Genomic DNA, 15,306 nt, shown 5'->3' with positions numbered 1-15,306 from the left:
AAATCTGTGTTTATTTTAGATACTATATGATACTTAATTCTGCCATAACAAGGTATTGATCTAGAGACGAAAGGGTTAAAGCACTGTTTTGGGCCTGTTAAACAAATACATGCACTATTTTGGCTTGTGAAAAAAAAATCAAGCCTTGCTCTGCCAGGGAACAAATGTGATTTTGCATGACCATGGATATATGTAATGTTGGACAAGTCGTTTACTTTTTTTTTTTTTTTAATGGGAATACCAGTGCTAGTCTGACTATATCAGATTTATGGAAGATATGTATATATGTTAAAGCTTATGACCATGCTGTAATAGTGGAACTATGTAAGTAGCTTCCGACTAGAACAGTGACACTAATATTCCTCCCACATTTACCCAAGCTATAGAGCATGTGGATGAGCCTGCAGGACTATGGCATCCATCCGTTAGCAGGAATGAGTTACAGAGGGAGAGCAATATTTAGCTTCCTAATGTTTCTTTGAGATTTAGAAAATATGAGAAAATAAAATGATAGGGTCTACACTTGATGTGTTTGGGTTTTTCCACTGGGATAAGAATATCACACACAAACACACACATATGCGTAGCGGAAGAATTCACAGGAATAAGTGAACTTCCTTTCTTTTATATCAGTTTCTCCTGTGCAGGGGGAAGTGGGAGCCTGAGAAACTCCATTTCCTTTAATTTGCCAGAAGACAGCTTTCCCCAAGAAAGAAGCTTTCAAGCTAGAAGGCAGACCAGCTCTAATGTTCACCCATCAGTAATCTCATGTAAGGATTATACATTTGAAAAAGAGAATGATCCTTTTCCTTCTCAGCATTTTTCATGGTTGTTCTGTCAAAAAGTACTGCTTCTTTGAAAACACAGTCCTCGTGCAAGCGTGTAGGTGACTAAGATTGTTGACGTTTTTCAAAGCTGGCTGGTAAAAATCCCCAAATCTCAGAAAAACTAAATCCCAGGCATCAAGGCAATGATAGCCAAGATGGAGCTTATGTGGCTTTGCTGTCTAACATGGAGGGCTTCCTGTTGCAAAATTGTTAGTCGCGTTCTTGTAAGTGATCATCTTAGGGAAAAAGAAAAAAAAAAAGAGTAGATACACAGTAAATGCATTCTAAACTTAATGAATGTTGAATTTCCACTGGCTTGTGCTAGAAAAATGACAGAAGATGATATACAACGTAATTAGCAGCTAGCTAGTGGAAGAAACAACAGAGTAAAAGAAAAATTAGGGGAAAAGTAACCTGTTTCTTATCCTGTGCACAAGAAAACCCCATGGAACCTGGATCTTGTAGCCACATGAAAAGTCACTCAAAATTCACGTCATCAGCTGCCACTGTCAACAGCAAAGCGAAGCTGCTGTTGACATTTCCGCTGTCAATCTGTGCTGTGAGCTGCAGGGCACTGACATGCTGCCATCCTGGATTTAGTGAAACTTACACTGAGTCTGTCCCCTGTGAATGGGGAACTCCCCAAAAAGTGTTCAGAACTCAGCATAGTGGCTTCCTCTCCCATGATTTATATTACTGAGGGTTCAGTCAGCTGCAGTAGGTAAAAAACACACACTTCCTAGGTTGAATAAAACCTTGTTGAAACAGGTGAATGTAACAACTGCTCTTTGTTCAAGTTCATTGTAAGGAACTGCACAAGGGGCCTCATACCAAAACACAGCCACTTCTTACCATCCTAAACAAATGTGTGCCCTGTCAGATCCCACTCAGGAATTTGAACCATCTGGGTGGAGGGCTTAGATAGGTGGTGTTTCTGTGAGTGCTCTTGTGGATGTATGTGGGTGAAAACAAAGAAAAAGGGTAAGGAAACGAGAAAGGCAGGGGAGGAAGCAGGAAAAGAACAGAGGGAATAGGTTTACACTTTCATTTTTTTTTAGGCAGATGTGAACTTCATTTTTTGGTTGTGCTCTGAGCAGACACAACTTGTTGTGCCCACACTATCAGCAAAGGCTTGGTAGCTCAGGCTTACTAACCATGGCTACCCTGTTTATAGTTTGGAGCTGACTCCTGCCCACCCAGAGTAAAGGCTCACAACTGTACAGTTAAAACCAGAAGAGACCAGAAAAATAATTCCAGGCACTGGGCTACGCATACTTTCTGGCAAAATTTCGGTTCTTGATTTTGAAACTGGAGGACACTATTCGGTTACCTGCTCCATAAGTGAGCTAATCCTTACCACTATTAAAAGTTTTGCTGACTTCAGTTTTCAGCTGTGAGATTTTGTTTTTCTCACTTTTTGTTCTCTGCCATCTCACCCATATTGTATGACATTGGCTAAATCCAGCTGATATGCATCAAATACTGATATGCTTACCAAAAAAAAAAAAAATCTGTAAAAAAACATTTTAAAAAAGAGAAAGATCAATGATTTCGGGCTCAAAACCTGGATAAGAGATGCTCAAGTCTGAATTGATTATCTGAAAACCTCTGCTCATTCTGAACAAATTGCTACAAATCTCTCAGCTTTCTTCTGAAGGTAATTGTGAAGCATCTCAGCAACTATCTCACACCTGCACCAGCTGAGGTAGCGAAAAAGCTTGATGTTCTTCCATTTCCCTGAGAAGAAAGAGGGAATACAGTCAGGAAGCTTGGTCGGCCCTAGAGAAATATCTGGGACCTGAGCTCTGCTTTGATAATTCCTGCATTTTATAAGAAACAGTCAGTGAAGAAAAGTCATGAACAGTTCTTGGAACAAAAACTAAAAAACTAGATCTCCCCCCTCCTGGGTAAAAGCCCTAAGGCTGAGAAGCCTGGGATCACATCCTCTTTTCCACTGGGTGGAACTCAAAGCCTTTCTTCATTTCTCTGGTGCTGAAAACTTATTGGCAGTTGCAGCTTCAACAGGCTGCAGATGTCCAGAAATCCTAGCCAAAAGACCACTGATCTCCAGCTTGCAGATCTGCTCCTATTCTTAAAAAGACATTGCTGCCACATGGCCTGAGGAGAGATCCCTCTTATAATGTGACATGCCTAAGTCCCAGAGCAGAGCTGGAATTACAGTGGACATTGGCAAGCCAAAACCTTAGGTGCGTGTCGACCACAAACGCTCTCTTAGTGCTGCCTTCCTCTGACCACACACAGCGTGTTCAGTTTCTCCTGAGAATGTGTATCATTGCAAGGGCAACTCCTCCAGGTCTTTTCATGTCTTGATATGTCCCAAGAATGTGTCTGAAATTCTGCAACAATCTTCTCCAAGGACAAAAGGATAATAATTCTGTATCTTGCATTTCAAAATGTTGAGCCTAAGTAATTCAATGAGAGGTTTGGAGTGTTTTTCCCTTAGTTTCCATGAAGATGGGATTTCGTTCTTCATACACATCTCTTCGCTGTGTCTCACAGCATGATGGTCAAACCTGGAAATGTTTTTAGTCAGCGGCAGAGAACATGTCCTATACTGTTATACACAGTGAAACGTGCCACAGAGGGCTACCAAAGAGAACTGACTGAGAGCTGGCTGCTTCACGCTGAAGCGTGAAGTACATTCTGTGTGTTATAGCATCACCCAGGAACACTGATTCCACCACAGAGGTATTACATCTGCATTACAAGGTAACAGTAATTCTAGCAAATTTCTTTCTCATAGTCTAGCTGCATATATACTTTTAGATAAGGTATTTAAAGGGAGACAAAGAAGCGGATGAGCAGCAGATGTGTGAAGCTGCAGAGGTGGGCTTCAGGCTGTGACCCTACTCATTTCCTCTCTAGTGAAGAAGCCAGAGAAACCTTAAATCAACAACATAACTTTTTAATGTATGTCTTATTCTGTATGTAAAATATAACATGTCATGTCAACATATACTACAATAATATATTACAATATACATGGGGTAATGTATATTGTCTTATATTTTCTATTACATGTTATGTTCCATGCCTATTTATACATATATGTGCGTGTATATATATATATATAATTATATGTATCAATATAAAATTGAGTTTCCTTCTTAATTTAAGAAAAGATTTAAAGATAAATGCCACCCAGTAAAGCAGAACAATCTCACCTTTCCCTCCTCTTCCAAGACATGTCTCTGTATGTGTCTGGCATATAGAGATCCTGGAGCAAAACACTGAGGCAGTTTAACTTTACAAAGTACTGTGTAGAAGTGCTTTCAGAGTACGTTAGCATACGGTGCTTCAGCAGCTTTGATTTCTTCTCTCAGGAGTTAAGAAGAAATTCACTTCATGAGTACATCTAGGCTCAGCTTACCAACTGCTTTTAATACTTTAATGTCTCTGTTGGAGATAGTACTGGGAACCCTCAAAAAACAATCACAACTTCTGCTGGCAATTAGGATGAAGAAAATTAAAACCAGGAGACACATCAGTTGTACATAAAAAGCTGATCCCCATAGGGGTGATTGTCTCACCTACCACAGCATGCCAGAAACATCTCTTAAGGCATTGACATCGTCACCATACTGGAAAAAAATTACTCTACAAAGTGGCAGTGTGTTTGATGCATGTTGTAGATATCTCAAGTTTTCAGTTGGAATGCTCTGACTTTGGCATTGCTACATCAGTAAAGGCCGTATCAGGTACACAGCCTAAGCTGTGGATAGTTGCTTCTTAAACAAAAACAAACAAACAAACAGAGATCTTTAGTTAGCTCCAGCTAACCCGCTTCTCACTAAAGTTCTCCACTGTTTAAATTCCAAATGCCTAAACTAGCAACTATGGGATCCATTCAGCTCTCCACTGAAAACACTTATTACTAGATTTGCTGACTTCCACTGTTCACCCAGCTGTGCAGGTTCCCCTAAGACAACAGTGCACACAATAGCTAATCATTTACCATTTGGGGATTAGAAGTAGCAATGTCAATTTTCAGAAAGATTTGTTTCTTTTTAGTTAGTAAGGCATTGGCAGAGTTAGTCATACAAGCTTGTTAACATTCCAAGTATAATATGTATTTTCAAATGCTTTTCGTCTTTGTAGCTGACAGGGAAAGGATTTGTAGAAGCGCTCAGCTTTGGCCTAACTTCACTTCTATCAAAGACAATGGTTTCATTGTTTTCAGTGGCAGCAGATAGCTGACAGCAAGTCTTTGGGAAATCCCACCAATGATGTCTCCTCAGTTTGAAGAGGATGCATGATGCAAAGTTTTGTGAGTTTAGGGGGTGTTGGTGCTTGGTTTTGTTTGGTTTTACGTGGGGTATTAGGAGCCAACTTGTAGCAAAAGTGGGTGGACTAGTTACATTCTCATATCTGTTTTTACTAGAGGGGATAATTATAAGATTCATTCAGAAAAAATAAAAAGGTCTGTGTGTAATGAAAAAAAAGTGAATAGGTGCAAATATGCTGTAAAGAAAAAAGGTTTTGTAAATACAACCATATCTAACACACCAACATTTTTATAAAGGTATTTTATTACAATATACCATACCTGCATGCATATACAGGTTTTGTTGGTTTTTTTAAAGAGTGACAAAATTTCACACAAAAAAATCTTTTTCAGTACAATGACTATATACTGTTTACTGTACAGAACCAAGCACTCTTCCAGTAACAGTTCTATCATGCATTCCTGAACTTTAAGCATTCTTTGAGCACTAATACCTCTAAATCTCCTAAGTGGTCAGGTCTAATTGAGAACAAAACATACTTTTATACTTTTCAACTATGATTCTAAAGCAGCAGTCTGGAAATATTTTTTATAATAAGTGTTTGGAAGTTGTAATTCATAAAGTCCATAAAATGATATAGTATATTTCCTGAGTTTCATTAACTGTTCCTTATGCCTTTGTTGATTGCTATGACTAGACTTTGTTATATCAACAAACATAATTTATGACTTTGTGGCTGCTTAATGTGTTTACTTACTACATTATCTAGCAGTTGATTTAGGATTGCCCATTTAAATTATACTGGCTATTTAAAGGCCTTATTTGACAAGGTTTCCACTTTGCATTGTCTTTTTCTTCCTGTCAGCTCAATCAATTACTGACATATTTATCATGAAATATATACAGAAAGGGAAAAGCACAGTTAGCCCAGGGAAGCATATGCAAGGAAGACGGGAAGACTTAATTAATATATATTTACACTACTTCCTTGCTACAAAACAGCTAATAAACTAACCTCTGCACCCCTCAGGCAACCTTAAAGAATGATTCCTATTTAACATCTAACAGCAGACTCTTATCCAGTAGCAGATGCAGCCTCTGTAAAGCAGAGATGAGAGCAATCTCATTGCTGTAATCTCAGGAGCTCTGTGCCAGACCACTGTGTTCACCTGTATGCTTCCCACCTTTCCAGTTGGAGGAAGATGAACTGATTGCAGAGAAACTCTAAGCAAACATTGAAAAGAGCTAGCAACAGGCAATGCAGAGGAAGTGCTGATTTTGTTTAGCTGGTCCAGAATTTCAACAGAACATTAAGAGCATTGGTTTGAGCTGTTCAAAGTGTCATTAAGTGACAAGCTCAAAAATATTATTGTTCCTGTGTTGTAGCAGCATTTTGTCATTAGTGAAGGTGGACTCATCACATCTTCAGCTAAGATGAACTTCATACGGTATCTACACTGAAAAATTCACTTACCTTTTACCAAAGTATAAATATATACTCTGCACATTTAGAGTTTTTTAAACAACCATTACATTTTAGCTGATCCAATTAGGTCCTTTATAATATACCCTACAGATAAATTCTTACTGATTATTGACAGCAGCTGGGCTTAATGCTGTGGAACCGAATTATGTCTGTAGTTTTGTTTTGTTTTCTTTCTCACTGTATGTTAACAGAGGACCTATCACTTACCTAAACTTGCCTTAAAATTAAACTTGATTTTAAACTTTAAAAGAAACACTTCCTTGTCTTTGTCAATCAGCTGCAGTATTTCAGAGAAACATGCTAGTGATGGAAATGCTACTCTATATTATCGGGAAGACACGAATCTAGATTTATGAATCTCCTCCTAATATTTGCATGGTCTTTGCGATTTCAAAGGGTTATTCAGATCCTTAGCAGGATAAAGTACCTGCTATAGCTGCCCAACTCTCTCCATGGATTAAAAAGGATGCTCAGGGCAGCTGGTTTTGCGTTCACATAGCTACTGCTGGCTGTAGCTATGCTGAGGGAAGAACTCTTGGAGCACTCTCAGCTGCTTATTTCCACCCCCATCACAGATTTCCACCTCCTAGTTTCTGCCAGTGTAACTTGTCTTTTTGCTCCCCAATATGTGTTGAAATGAGCCAGGCCCACTCACTTCCAGCGACAGGTCTTTGCAGGTCAATTTTGGTCTGCCCAAACTGAAACAGGGAAGACTGGGACAGCAGAATTGAAGGCAGCAGCTTTTAGAGGGTTTTATGGTCAAGGAAGTGGAGAGGTCCCTTGACCTAGCAAAGCCGCAACTGAAATGAGGCATCACTGCCATTAACTTGCTGAAGGCAGGACAACAGCTGCAGTACAACTGCAGTCAGACAAACTGTTCCAGCAGCAGCTAAATGAAATCTATTGCACTCAGCTGCAGATTGCTGCCCTGCCTCATTAATTGGAGGTCAGCATTTGCCCAAACCCCACACTGTACCTGTGATTGCTCTCAGACTCAGGTCTATTAAATGGTTTGATTAATTAAATACCTCTAAATACTTGTGTTTCTAACCCAGCTACTTCACTAAATAGTGAACTGGGGTGTGGCCACCTGAGTTGGCATATTGACAGACCTGAGAGGAACCTCCAGGTTCACCTGGCTCAGTGGTAGGTGGAGCAACATATAAGACTTTCATTAAAGCTCTCTGAAGAGGAGTCAGGTCTACTTTTGCTTGCTTGGTGGATACCACAATGTGGAAAGCCCTTCAGGGTGCTTCTCTATTCTCATTTATTAGCTATTTCATTCTTAGGCATGCTAAGAATAGATGTGGAAATAAATAGCAGAAAGGAATGTACTCAAGGTAAGTTTCCTGCATTCAGAAAACAAATATTAATATCATCCTGGATGCACGAATGTGTACTTACAGGTAAGTGTTTGTGGATGCTTTTAGAAAGGCTTGGCATAGAATTAAAGAGTTCTGAAGACAGAGCTACTGCAAGTAGAATAACTCAGGAGAAGGCTTAAGAAGAGAGAATCACTTCTCTGGAATTCTTGTCTAATTAAGATCAGAAAGGCTCTTCCCCTGGCTGTCCAGATTAATTCAAGATTTGCTACTTTTAATACTACTTTATCTGAAAAGGTGGTATCTTTCTTGGTTCAGCTTTTGTATGTTGGGAGATTAGAAGGTAAAAAGCTGAGACGAGGGACAAGTCATGCAAAAAAATGTACCTGTATAAATAGGTCTTAAGTTGCCTCATAGATTTATTATACATAAGAGGAAGAAAGCAGGTGGTTGTCTGTCTTTGGCAACAGGCTGGATAACTATGTGGTGTGCTTCTCATGTAACTGCAATATGCAGTTGCCTCTCCAGGGTATGTTTCTACTGCATCAAGGCTTAACAGACTTGTGTGTCACGGAACCCTAATTCTCTTCAGCTTTTTATAATTTGTTTTCTTGCAGTCCTTATTTTTTCGTAAGTCACAGTGAACATTTGGGATACCTAACTGATAGGACTTTTCTCACAGCAATCTTTGATACCTGAAAAGAGTTTTACTTGCTCAACAAGCCCTCAAAAATTACCTTCTTAATTCTTTTAACTTTTTTTTTTAATTTGTGCTTGTTTCTCTGGAACCAAAGTGGTTCCAGAAGATTCCAAAGAAGTTTCCAAACAGACTTGCTTTGCTTGGATGTTTTGAGAACTCATACAATTGGAATGCGCTGTGGAGGGATACAGGCTCTTCAGGATAGGCAGGCAAGGATTACAAGAGAGGGAGTCGCCCTTTATGTGAGAGAGCAGTGGGAATTCATGGAGCTCTGCCTGGGGACAGCTGAGAGCTCATGGGTGGGTTAAAGGACTGACCAACGCAGGTGTTGGCTACCAGCTGCCTGATCAGGCTACCTTCAGACAATGGGAAGAAGCCTCACATTCCTAGGGCCATGCCCTCCTGGCAGACTTGAACCACCCTGGTATCTGCTAGAGGGGTAACACAGCAGGGTACAAGCAGTCCAGGAGGTTTCTGCAGAGCATCAATGACAGTGTCCTGGTATAGGCCATTGGGGAGCTGCAATAATAGATGCTCAGCTGGATCTGATAGTTTCTGTACTGCTCCTGGCTGGGATGGAGTTAACTTTCTTTATAGCAGCTCATACGGTGCTATTTTAGATCTGTGACCAAAAGAATGCTGATAACATGCTAATGTTTAGCTATTGCTGAACAGTGTTCGTACAGCATCAAGGCCTTCTCTATTTCTTACTCTGCTTTCCCCTTTGAATAGATTGGGAGAGCACAGAATGAAGCAGATGACCCGAACTAATGAAAGGGCTATCTCATGCCATATAATGCCATGCTCAGCAATAAAAAGGAGAGAAGGTTAGCCATTTTTTGCTTGGGAACTGCCTAGGCATTGACCTGCCCATGGGAAGTGGCAAGTGATTGCCTTTGCATTACCTTTTGAATATATCGCAGCAAAGGGAAGACTACTGAAAATGTGGTCCTGCTGATGAATGGGGCAGGAGACCTGGTGACAGAGGACACGGAAAAAGATGAGATGCTTGATGTCTTCTTTGCCTCAGTCTTTATTAGTAAGACATGTCTTAAGGAGACCTGATGGGTGACACCAGCAAGTGCTGAGGGCCATTGGCCAATGACTTTGAGGCCAGTCTCAATATCTTTGAAAGGCCACGATGATCAGGAGAGGCTCCTGAGGACTGGAAGAGAACAAATGTCACTCCTGACATCAAGAAGGAGAAATTACAGGCTTGTCAGCCTTGACTTGATCCCTTGGAATGTGATGGATAAAATAATCCTGGAAATGTTTCCGAATGTATTAAGGACAAGAAGGTGATTTGGTGTAGTCAGCATGAATTTACGAAGGGGGAACCATTCCTGTTCAACTTGATAGCTTTTTATGATCAGGTGACTGGTGGAAAGAGTGGATGTTGTGACTTAGATGACTTTAGCGAGGCTTTTGACACTCTCCCATGACAGTTGTTTTGACAAACTGATGAAGTACAGTCTAGATAAGTGGATAGTAAGATGGACTGAAAACTGGCTGAACTGTCAGGCCAAAGCCTGGCAATTTGTGACCACAGGGATGTGATTAGTGGCCTGTCTCAAAAGGGGAAAAGGATCCTGGGGCAGGAGTTAGCAGGACTCATTGAGAGGGCTTTAAACTAGATTTGAAGCGGGAAGGGGAGGAAACCAGGTACGGCAGAGGCATACCCAAGGGTGACATGCCAGCATTTGAGGGTAGTGCTAGTGAGGCCCTTTGGTCTGCCATCCCAGTGGAGATAGGGATGGAGAGCCATGCAGTAAGAGAAACATGAGGGTTATTGATGTATTAGAAACTGTGGAAGCACTTGATGATGGCCACAAAGGAACTAGGGCTTCTCACCAGAAAAAGGTGGCAGAATCAATGGCCCAGCTGAAGTGCATCTATACAAATGCATGCAGCATGAGCAACAAACAGGAGGAGCTGGAAGCCATTGTGAGGCAAAAAAACTATGATATAATTGTCATCACAGAAACATGGTGGGCTGACTCCCATAACTGGAGTGCTGCATTAGATGCCTATAAAAATCTTCAGAAGGAATAGGTGAGGAAGGAGGTGGGGTAGCCATGAATGTTAGGGAGAGTTTTGATTGTCTGAAACTTGATAAGGCTGATGATAGGGTTGACTGTCTATGGATGAGAATCAAGGGGAAGGGCAACAAGGCAGACAGGCTGCTACAGACCACCCAACCGGGATGAAGAGGCAGATGAAATATTTTGCAGGCAGCTGGGAGAAGTGTCCTGATTGCTAGCCCTTGTCCTTATGGGGGAATTCAACCTACCAGATGTCTGCTGGAAGTACAACACAGCAGAGAGGAAGCAGACTAGGAGGGCCATGGTTTAGTGCTAGAGTTAGGTTATGGTTGGACTCGATGATCCTGAGGATCATAGAATCATTTTGGCTGGAAGAGAACCTCAGGATCATTGAGTCCAACCAGCACTAAACCATGTCCCTAAGAACCTTGTCTAAATGCCTTTTAAACACCTCCAGGGATGGTGACTCCACCACTTCCCTGGGCAGCCTGTTCCAATGCCTGACAACACTTCCATGAAGAATTTTTTCCTCATATCTGATCTAAACCTCCCCTGGCACAACTTGAGGCTGTTTCCTCTTCTCCCAGGTAACAAGTGATAGGACAAGAGACCAACACCCTCGGTGCTACAACCTCCTTTCAGGTAGTTGTAGATAGCAATAAGGTCTTCCCTTAGCCTCCTTTCCTCCAGGCTGAACAGCCCCAGTTCCCTCAACTGCTCCTCATAAGACTTGTGTTCCAGGCCCCTCACCAGCTTTGTCATCTCCTCTGCACTCTCTCTAGTATTTCAATGTCCTTCTTTTGATGAAAGTCCCAAAACTGAACACAGTATTCAAGGTGGGGCTTCACCAGTGCTGAGTACAGTGGCGCAATCACTCTTCTAGTCCTGCTGGCCGCACTATTCCTTATACAAGCCAGGATGCTGTTGGCCTTTTTGGCCACCTGGGCACACTGCTGGTTCAGGTCTCTTCCAACTGAAATGATTCTATGAAATCCTTCTGGAGGCTAGTCACTTGTGATGTACCCCAAAGGTTGACACTGGAGCAACTAATGTTTAACATCTTCATTTATGACCTAGATGATGATCTTTCCAGAGGTTTGCAGGAGATACAAAAGTGGGATCTCTGGCTGATGTGCCAGATAGATGTGCTGCCACCTCTGAAGGACTGACCTTGATGGCTGAAGAAATGAGCAGGCAGAAATTCCACAAAAGGTAATGCCAAGTCCTGCCCCTGGACAGGAATAACTCTGTGCACCAGTAGGCACTAGGAGCTGATAGGCTGGAAAGCAGCTTGGTAGGAAAAGTTCTTGGAGTCCTGCTGTTTGAGAAGTTGGATATGAGCAGCATTGTGTCCTTGTGATCAATAGTTTCCAGGACTGCACTAGGAAGAGTGTTGCCAATGGGTTATGGGAACTGATTCTTCTCTACTCACTCCTGGTGAGACATGCCTGGAGTGCTGCATTCAATTCTGGGCTACCCAGTACAAGATAGACATGGACACACCACAGGGTCCAGCAAAGGGCCATGAAGATGATGAAGGCATTGGAACACTAATGCACAAGGTGAGGCTGAGAGAGCTGGGATTGTTTGGTCTGCAGAAGAGAAGGTTCAGGAGGATCTTTTCCACGTGTATAAACACCTGATGGGAGGGAGTAAAGAAGCTGGACTCAGGGTATTTTCGATGATATTCAGTGGCAAGACATGAGGCAATGGGCACAAACTGAACTACATGAAATTCTGCCTGATTGTAAGAAAACACTTGCTGTGAGGGTGGTCTGACGCTGCAACAGATTGCCAAGGAAGGTTGTGGAGTCTCTATCCTCAAAGATACCCAAAAGGACCCAGGTCCAAGCAACCTTCTGTACCTGGCCTTGCTTTGAGTAGAGGGTTGGACTAGAAAATCTGTGAAGGTTCCTTCCTGCTTCAATCAATCTGTGATTCTGTCACCTTCAATGTTCTGTGATCTTAAATGTTAACAACTCATAGGCTGACCATGGCACGGAAATGTTGAAAATAGTCCAAGTTCTCTGGGTCATACGGTGTTACCTAAACTCCGCTCCAAACTTCATTGGTGTGGTTCACACTGACTTCTATGGAAACTGTATACCAAATGCTCTACTTCTGCAAATAACTAGGAGAAATTTATGGGGAAAAAAAAAGGGAATTGTTAAACTTCCAAATTCAACTGCCTTTCTAATACGTGTGTGGAATGATTGCACATTTTTCAGTTACTACGGTAGAAAAGTTGGCATTGCTCTGTTTTGTAGCAGCCAGCTACTAAGTGTCTCTGTTTTCTGCTGTTCCTTGCAGTATTTGTGCAGAGCACTTTTGAATGAAAGTTGCGTTCCTTATAGTACAGGAGAGGTTTAAAGTGTGGTTGTACTGTTTCAAGGTGGCAGAGATATCCATGAATCAATGGTAGAAGGAGCTTTGCTGAGAACTGTGATGCATTCCAAAAGCTTGATAGCTTGGAAATCATCATGATAGTAGCATGGTGAATATGGAGCACACAAATATTTTTCTTATTCAGAGAGAAACTATAAGGCTGTTCTGAAACAAATTTGAAACGATTTATTGGAATTTCTTCCTACCAATTGACAAGTTTCTTTTCAAAGGTAACTGTCATAATAATAATTATCAATAATCTGGTGCTGTTTAGAAGTTTCTGTTATTTCAGAACTGTTACTTGTAAGCAAAAACTAACAGTTAAAAGAAAACAATTACCAGACTTCAGGGTGCCTATGTTCAAAAGGGTAGAACTAGCTGTAAGTGTATTAATTGCTTAGTTTGTGTATCTGTAATCCCTTCCCTCCACCATTTGGAGTTATTGGGCTACAGCCACATTCCTTTATAAGGAACTGATCACAGTAATGTCTCTTTTGACAGTTCCAAGGCTATCTATCTGGGTGACTTCATATTACAAGTGTCACCCCTTGGATACAAAAGGTGGTGATGTAGGGTTACATTACCCTGAACTGTACACTTCCTAAATGTTATTACAGAAAAGCAGTACTGTGCTACAGTTGTATCACCTACTTACTTATAAATAGAAACAGTTGTGAAGTTAAAATAAGCTATAAACTAATTTCTATTGCAACCAATATGGCCAAAATATGGCTTTTCTAGCATGGCCTACATCTATGGTACCAATTTCATCACATAACAGAAGAGAGGATTTTTGCCTTTTCCCTTTGAAGACCTACAGATTGGTGGTTTTCTTGTTGTTAGTGGCAAGGCTTTTCAGACAAGAGACATCTTTTAATACTAGCAGGTTGGGTATGCTGGAAAAAGACAACTGTTGCAGAAAGAAGAAACTACCAGACAATTCCCATGCTTTTTAACTGAAAGCTGCAGCAGCAGGCCAGCCAGTCTGAACATAAATTCTGTCAGAGTGAGTGTATCACAGGCACAGGAAAGCTGAGTATATGGATAGCAGAAGAACAACTTGCTGCTCTTCTCCTGTCTCAAGGCATTTCCCCTATAACCTGCCACTGTCCAGAGACCTGACAGGACTTGCAGTAACAAGAAGTGACTAGAAACAATTCTGTATGGACCAAGAAAATGCTGAGGGAGTGAAGAAAAAGATGAACTGGACTGTTCTACAGAGCAGCAACTTTCTTGAATGATTTCATACTGAGGTGCCATGTTTCCATTGAACCTGAGTTAGTTAAATGGAAGAAGGGCATCTGGAAAAACTTATCAGTTCCACCAGTTCTCTCACTTTCTTGCTGTTAAAAATGTTGATTTTCCTTCACACTGCACATTAGTTTTAGCTAATTATAAATGTCAACACATTTCTTCCCTTTCTGTAAAGCCAGAAAAAAATACTTCGAGTCTACTGGACTTTCTGCTTTTTCCCAAGCTCCTGCTGTCGTCTTCTACTAGCTGAAAGTTTAGAGAAACTGGAGTAACTGACAGTGGAAAGAAGGTGGGACAATTGTAGAACTGAACTAGTGTATAAGCAGAGAAAGAACTGAAGAATTTGCATTGGGTGCCTGGAGAGATCATGGAATCTCTGTTGATGGAGATATTTGGAAATTGATGAGGCCCTCAGCCTGTTGCTCTGAGCAGAGGGTTTTACTTGGTGATTTTCTGAGGTCCCTTTCAACATGAATTATCCTGAGTCTAAGATAGAGGGACAAGATGAAACAAGAATGGAATAGAACAAGGAGGAAGGCAGTCATAGAACTAATCAGAACTTTAAAATGTGTGTGTGTTCCAAGTTGTTTTGGCTTTAAATTAGATGTGGGCTTAATCGAAATTTTTGGATGGCATAAGAGGAAATGCTGTGGTTATACTCATTGCTGCAGTTCTGTGCAGTACTCCTCTCAATAGCATTCATCTGTACTAATGGAGGCCTAGTTCTGGTTTCTCTTTCTGAATGGACAGCCCACACTGAAGCTGTAGGAGTTGCTCCCATCATCTGTAACGGATTAAGGATGCATGGGACAAATGCTGGACAACAAGGTTAAAAGAAAAAGGTTAAGCTGTAGACTCATTCAGACTTATTTCCTTCTATGTTAATCAGAATTTAGGCATTACACTAAATCTAGACTAAATCTTTGACTAGCACAGGCATCTCCTGATGAAGTGCATGTTTTTCAGTCTTTTCATGTGGAGCTGTACCACTTTGTATAAACTACCTTAATGTATGGAAGTTGCATACAAACAAGTGGGCATGA

Source organism: Caloenas nicobarica, chromosome 3, assembly GCF_036013445.1.
Source record: "Caloenas nicobarica isolate bCalNic1 chromosome 3, bCalNic1.hap1, whole genome shotgun sequence".
Lineage (NCBI taxonomy): Eukaryota > Metazoa > Chordata > Aves > Columbiformes > Columbidae > Caloenas > Caloenas nicobarica.
Note: the sequence above shows the minus strand (reverse complement) of the source record.